At 61.9% G+C, this 6,638-nt stretch overlaps 1 long non-coding RNA gene across 1 annotated transcript; it reads right to left on the reverse strand.

The window, feature by feature from the left end:
- Positions 1 to 2,705: 2,705 nt before the first annotated feature.
- LOC127549468 (uncharacterized) lies at positions 2,706 to 6,394 on the reverse strand. The gene is made up of 2 exons (XR_007950622.1): positions 6,278 to 6,394; positions 2,706 to 5,864 (listed from the first exon to the last, which is right to left on the reverse strand). It is a non-coding gene; the product is annotated as an uncharacterized LOC127549468 (long non-coding RNA).
- Between the last annotated feature and the right edge of the window lie 244 nt (positions 6,395 to 6,638).

The following is a 6,638-nucleotide window of genomic DNA, read 5'->3' on the forward strand; positions in this document are numbered from 1 at the left end:
TCTCCTGCCCAAGGCCTTCCCGAATCCCAGTGGCCACCCTCCCGGATGGTCTCCCCCCTCCCGGACAGCCTCCCCCTCACAGACGGCCTCCCCCCTCCCGGACGGCCTCCCCCTCACAGACAGCCTCCCCCCTCACGGACGGCCTCCCCTCTCACAGATGGCCTCCCCCTCACAGATGGCCTCCCCCTCACAGACGGCCTCCCCCCTCACGGACAGCCTCCCCCCTCACGGACGGCCTCCCCCTCACAGACGGCCTCCCCCCTCACGGACGGCCTCCCCCCTCCCGGACAGCCTCCCCCTCACAGGTGGCCTCCCCCTTCACAGCCTCCCCCCTCCCGGAGCGGCCTCTGGGCAGGGCTCCCCGGGCTCTGGTGACCCCTCTGAGGACAAGAGGAGGAGGACAAAGGCTCGGAGGCTGGCCATGCTCTGGAGACAGGTCCAGTCTGTGCGGAAGGTGGTGCGGAAAGCCTCCCAGCCTCGGGCCTTGGCGGGAAGAGCCTCCCCTGGCAGCCCGTCCCTCCGAGGCTCCTGGCCCTGCCGGCCCCTGCTGGCTGCCTCCCAAGGGCACACGCCCCCGGCCGCTCCCGCCCCTCGCCTTTGTTCTCTTGCCAGCAGCAGAGAACGCAGCGTCCTGTCCCCCAGACACGGGCAGCGCCCCCTGCTTCCTGTGCCCCCGGGCCCCTCCGCCCCCTCGGAGGCCCCGCTCTGGCACTAGCTGCGACCCTGGGCAAGTCCCCTGATCCCACCTGCCTTAATCTGCTGGAGAAGAAAGGGCGACCCCGGACAGGCTGGCCTTGGGGTCAGGGAGCCTGGGAGCCCCAAGCTCAGCCCCATGTGGCCCCGGGCACTGCCCTCCCCCTCTGTCACTCTGTCTGTTTCTCTGTCTCCGTTTGTCTCTCTGTCTCTCTCTCTGTCTCTTGAAGGTTTCCAAGCCAGGTCCTGAGGGGCTGCCCGGCCGCCTGCCATGGAGATCCGGACTTCTCTGCCCGCCCTGCTGCGCGGCTGGGGCCAGGCTCCTGAGCAGTCCCTCTCGGGGTCCAGAAGGCGAAGCTCGGAGCTGCCCCCACAGAGGAGTGCCCACAGGGAGCCGGTGCCCACAGGGAGCCAGTGCCCACAGGGAGCCAGTGCCCATAGGGAGCTGACCCCACAGAGAGCCGGTGCCCGCAGGGAAGTGGTGCCCACAGGGAGCCAGTGCCCACAGGGAGCTGCCCCCCACAGAGAGCCAGTGCCCACAGGGAGCTGACCCCACAGAGAGCTGGTGCCCACAGGGAGCTGGTGCCCACAGGGAAGTGGTGCCCACAGGGAGCCAGTGCCCACAGGGAGCTGCCCCCCACAGAGAGCCAGTGCCCACAGAGAGCCAGTGCCCACAGGGAGCTGACCCCACAGAGAGCCGGTGCCCACAGGGAGCTGGTGCCCACAGGGAAGTGGTGCCCACAGGGAGCCAGTGCCCACAGGGAGCTGCCCCCCACAGAGAGCCAGTGCCCACAGAGAGCCAGTGCCCACAGGGAGCTGACCCCACAGAGAGCCGGTGCCCACAGGGAGCTGGTGCCCACAGGGAAGTGGTGCCCACAGGGAGCCAGTGCCCACAGGGAGCTGCCCCCCACAGAGAGCCAGTGCCCACAGAGAGCCAGTGCCCACAGAGAGCCAGTGCCCACAGGGAGCTGGTGCCCACAGGGAAGTGGTGCCCACAGGGAGCCAGTGCCCACAGGGAGCTGCCCCCCCCACAGGGAGCCAGTGCCCACAGGGAGCCGGTGCCCATAGGGAGCTGACCCCACAGAGAGCCGGTGCCCACGGGGAGCTGGTGCCCACAGGGAAGTGGTGCCCACAGGGAGCCGGTGCCCACAGGGAGCTGCCCAGGCACCCCCTCTTTTTCACTCTAGCTCCACGGCGCGGGGCTGGAGCGCTTCTCTGGCATCCATCCCTGGGAGGGGAGGCAGAAGCCCCACCACGGTGGAGGCTGAGGCATCCCCAGAGAGCCCGGGTGGGGGGGACGCAGCCAAATGGGGGCTTTGGACTTGGACCCGAGCCTGGCATTTAAGAGCCCAGCCCAAGGGGGCTTGTGATCCCCTCCCTCCCCAGATGGTGGAGTCGGGGCTGGGCCGGCCCTTGGGCGGAGCGCCGCCATGTTCCTTTTGAAGCCGAGGGTCCTTTGGAGAAGCTAATTTGTTTCATTGATAAGCACTTATTAAGCGCCAGGCGCTGCGTAAATGCCGCCCCCCCCCCCCAAGGAGCCGCCAGCCTCGGCAGAGGCCGCCCAGCGAGCTCTGACACAGGGAACTCCCTGCGGGGACAGAGCTTGGCTGGGCCTGAGGAGGCCGGGAGCTGGGGAGTCAGAGACCAGGGCCTTGTTCCTGGAACAGCCAGGAGGCCGCGTCCCTGGGCCACAGAGGATGGGGGAGGGGCTCACAAGACTGGATCGAGTGGTCCGAGGGGCTCTGACGCCCACAGAGTTTTCATCTTCCCCGGAAGGTGGGGGGGCCACTGGGGTGTATTGAGGGCGGGCGGGCAGATGACAGAGTCAGGCTTAGAGAAGTGGCTCTAGTGACCGAACAGAGGATGGGCTGGAAGGGAGGGAGACCCGGGAGCTGTGGCAGAGGCCGGGAGGGTCCGGGCCGGCGTGGGGGCGGCGTCGGGAGAGAGAACATCAGGAGACGGGGCGCAGGGCGGGCTGGCGGACGCGGAACTGGGGTAAAGAACCCCCATAGTTCTATTGTCAATAATATTTTACTTTTCCCCAGTTACATGTAAAAACACATGTTAACATTTGGGTTTAAATCTTGAGATCCAAATTCTATCCTTTTCTTCCTGTCAGTGAGCAATCTGATAGAATTTGTACATGTGCAATCATTTCAAACGTATCCCCGGTCATTATTTGGTGGAGAAAAGCTCAGGGAAGGAAGGAAGGAAGGAAGGAAGGAAGGAAGGAAGGAAGGAAGGAAGGAAGGAAGGAAGGAAGGAAGGAAGGAAGGAAAGGAGGGGGGAGGGAGGGAGGGAGGGAGGAGGAAGAGAAGAAGAATCTGCTTCTGTCTGCGTTCAGATGTCGTCAGTGCTTTCTCGGAAGCAGATGTTTTTCACACGAGTCCTTTGGGATCATCTTGGAACATCTTATCAGGGAGGAAAGCGAATCCTCCCCAGTTCCCCTGGCGACGTCGCGGCTTCTCTGCAATGTTCTTTCTTCATTCCACTCTGCGTCTCTGTCTCTCTGGATTCTTCTGAAAGCATCCTGCTGGTCATTTCTCACGGCACAAGCATCTCCCTCAGCGTGAGCTGCCACGGGCGGCTCCTCAGTGTCCCGTTCTCAGCCACGAAGCAGCCGCTTAATGCTGGCCCGTATTCCTGTGCTCTCTGCGGGGCACAGCCCCTGCCGGACCAAAGGGCCCGGGCGTTACAGCCCAAATGGCGCAGACTTCTCGGGAAGCCCCGGCAGCTCCCAGCTGCATCCCGTCAGAGCCCCCGTTCCCCATCTCTTGACCATTTATCAGCTGGGAACCGTTTGTCTTCCCATAAATCCCAGTTTTCCCTCTATTTGAGAGATGAGGCTTTTTTGCTGTAAAACCCCCTCCCCGTTCTCTGCTTTCCTTCTAGTTTTGTTGCATTGGTTTTGTTTGTGCAAAACCTTTTAAATTTCACATAATCAAAATTATCCCCGTCACGTCTCGTGCTGCTGCTTCTTGTTTGCTAAGTTCTTCCTTCCCCACGGCCCGGCAGGTGGCGGTTCCCCGGTTCGCTCGCGGCATCGCCTCTGACGCTAAATCACATCCCCCGGGGGTGCCCGCACCCTGACCGTGGCACCCTGACCGTGGCACCCCGTGTAGGGGTCGGGCCACTCTGCCCGGTTTCCCCACAGTTTTTGTCGGTAACTTCTGCCCCCATTTAGTGAACGCCCATTTACTGCATGGCCTTGTGTCCCCTCCGCGCCCCCCCTTAGAGAAACACCAGAGGGGGCTCCCGGAGGCCCCAGGGGAGGGGAGACGTAGTGGCCTTCAGAGAACCCCCTGCCCCCCCAACTCCGGGCCAAAGGAGACACACGGAGGAGCTAAGGGCAGAGTGGGGACCGAGTGCGAATGGCGCTGGAGTGAAGGGGGCCGGTGCCGGATCCGGGAAAGCTTCCCATGGAAGGCGGGACTCGGCCGGAGGCTCGCAGGGAGGCCGGGCAGGGCTGAGGAGGAGAGTCTGCCTGGAGACAAGCAGAGAGACAGAATGTTCCATTCCCGGAGCGCCGGGGCCAGTGTCACTGACAGAAGCGGGGGGCAGGTAGGAAGGGACACCGGGGAGTCTACATTGGATTCTGAAGGTGATGGGGAGCCAGGGGAGGCTCCAGAGAAAGAGTAACGTGGGACCTGTGCTTTAAGGCTGTTTTAGGGACTGGGTGGAGGCTGGACTGGAGGGGAGAGAGACTCTAGGGGGCAGAGCTCTCCCTGCCCTGTCCTGCAGCAATCCCACTGGTCTGGGTGGCCGGCCTGCCCTGGGGGTGGCGGTGTCGGGGAAGGGGGTGAGCCAGCCGCAGCTATCACTGAAACTGTGGGGGCCCACGGACCCCAGGGGTCCAGCGGCGGGGGAGGGGTTACCTTCTGGCCCCGAGGGATCCAGCAGCGGGGGAGGGGTTACCTTCTGGCCCCAGGGGTCCAGCAGCGGGGGAGGGGTTACCTTCTGGCCCCAGGGGTCCAGCAGCGGGGGAGGGGTTACCTTCTGGCCCCGAGGGGTCCAGCAGCGGTATCAGGCTGTGATCCAATGGGATGTTCTCTCTCAGCCCCGGCCTGGGGGGGGACCTTTGTCTCCTCCTTTGGGACTAGAGCCTTTTAGTCAACACTCCCCCTCCCCCCAGAGGAGAGGTCTCCCACGAGAGGGAGACTGCCCCAGCGTCAGAGGTTCAAGCCCGGCCAAACTGCGAGCCTCTTTCGGGCCCCGATTCACCTGTTCTGCTGTGTCTTGGCAGCTACGAAACGTGTGGCAGGAAAATCTCTTTGATTTGTTTCAAGCCCCAGTTGAAGAAAACCCCAGAAGTGAGAGCGCGGGCGAGGGTCTCTCTGTGTCTCTTTGCGTCACTTTGTCTCTGTTTCTGTCTCTCCTGTCTCTATCTCTTTCTGTCTCTGCGTCTCCTTCTGTCTCTGTGTAACTTTCTGTTTCTGGATCTCTTTCTACTTCTGCCCCTTTGTATGTCTCTCTCAGTCACTATCTTTTTCTGTCCCTGTGTCTACTCTCTCTGTCCTTTCTGTCTCTGTGTCTCTTTGCATCTCTTTCTCTCTCTGTGTCTTTATCTCTGTGTCTCTGTATATCTTTCCATCTCTGTGTTTCTTTCTATGTTTCTGTCTCTCTACATATCTCTTTCTGTGTCTGTGTCTCTCTCTGTCTCTTTGTATCTCTGTGTCTCTATCTCTCTGTATATCTTTCTGTCTTTGTGTCTCTTTCTATCTCTGTGTCTCTTTTTTTCTGTTACTGTGTCTCTGCATATCTCTGTGTCTCTCTGTATGTCTCCTTCTCTGTGTCTCTTTTTCTCTGTGTCTCTCTGTACATCTCTTTCTGTCGCTGTCTCTGTCTCTTTCTATCTCTGTCAGTCTGCATGTCTCCACCTGTCTCTTTGTCTCTCCATATCTCTTTTTGCCTCTGTCTCCCGTCTGTTTCTCTGCATCTCTTTCTGTCTGTCTTTTTCTAACTCTCTCTTTATCTTTCTGTCTTTGTCTCTCTGCATGTCTCCATCTCTGTCTCTTCCTCTCTGTGTCTCTGTCTGTCTCTGTCTCTCTGTCTCCCAGTGTCTCTGCGCGTCGGTGTCTCTCTCCAGGAGTCCCGGTGACCGCCTCCTCTCCCCGCGCTTCCTGCGCTCGGGTCGGGAGGCGAGCGCGCCAGTTCCGCGCAGTGAAGAGGCTCTTTGGAAATAAGCGAGCGCAAATTTCAAGGAAATGCTAAGGAGACTCAGAAGATCTGGGATGAAGACCCTCTCCCCCTCCCCCGTCCCCTCGCAGGGACGGACTGACAGCAGCTTTTGATTGGCTCCCGTGGCCCGGGCTACGAGCCGGGCTGAGACTCCCTCTTCCCCGAGACTCCCCCCTCCTCCCGGAGACTCCCCCCTCCCGGAGACTCCCTCCCTCCTCCCTGTGACTCCCCCTGCCAGAGATTCCCTCCCTCCTCCCTCCCTCCTCCGGAGACTCCCTCCCTCCTCCGGAGACTCCCCCCTCCTCCGGAGACTCCCCCCTCCCAGAGATTCCCTCCCTCCTCCCTCCCCCCTCCGGGAGACTCCCTCCTCGCAGACTCCCTCCTCCGGGCTCCGCCGGCCGCTGACCTCATTGCCGAGACTTGGCTTCCGCCGCCATGGCAACTGTCCCCCGCGGCTCCGGCGCCGGGCTCTGCCTCCTCCTCTCCCGCTCCAACTGCCGGCCTCCGGTGCCCGTTCTCCCCGCAGAAGGCGCTTCCCAGTGGCGCTCCCCCCGCCCCGAGGCAGGGGGCGCTGCCGACGGGAGACCCCCCTCCCCGTCTGACTCATTCCCTCCCTCGAAGCTTCTCCCCTTCCTCCTCCCCCCCTCCTCTTGCCCCCCTCCTCTTCCCCCCCCCCCCACCTTTAGGGAAAGGGAGAACGGGCTTTTCAGGGCCCAGAAGCTGACTTAGCCTATGCGGCTATTTCCTTCTTTCTAAAGGATGCTCAC

The sequence above is a fragment of the Antechinus flavipes genome, chromosome 1, assembly GCF_016432865.1.
Source record: "Antechinus flavipes isolate AdamAnt ecotype Samford, QLD, Australia chromosome 1, AdamAnt_v2, whole genome shotgun sequence".
Taxonomy (NCBI): domain Eukaryota; kingdom Metazoa; phylum Chordata; class Mammalia; order Dasyuromorphia; family Dasyuridae; genus Antechinus; species Antechinus flavipes.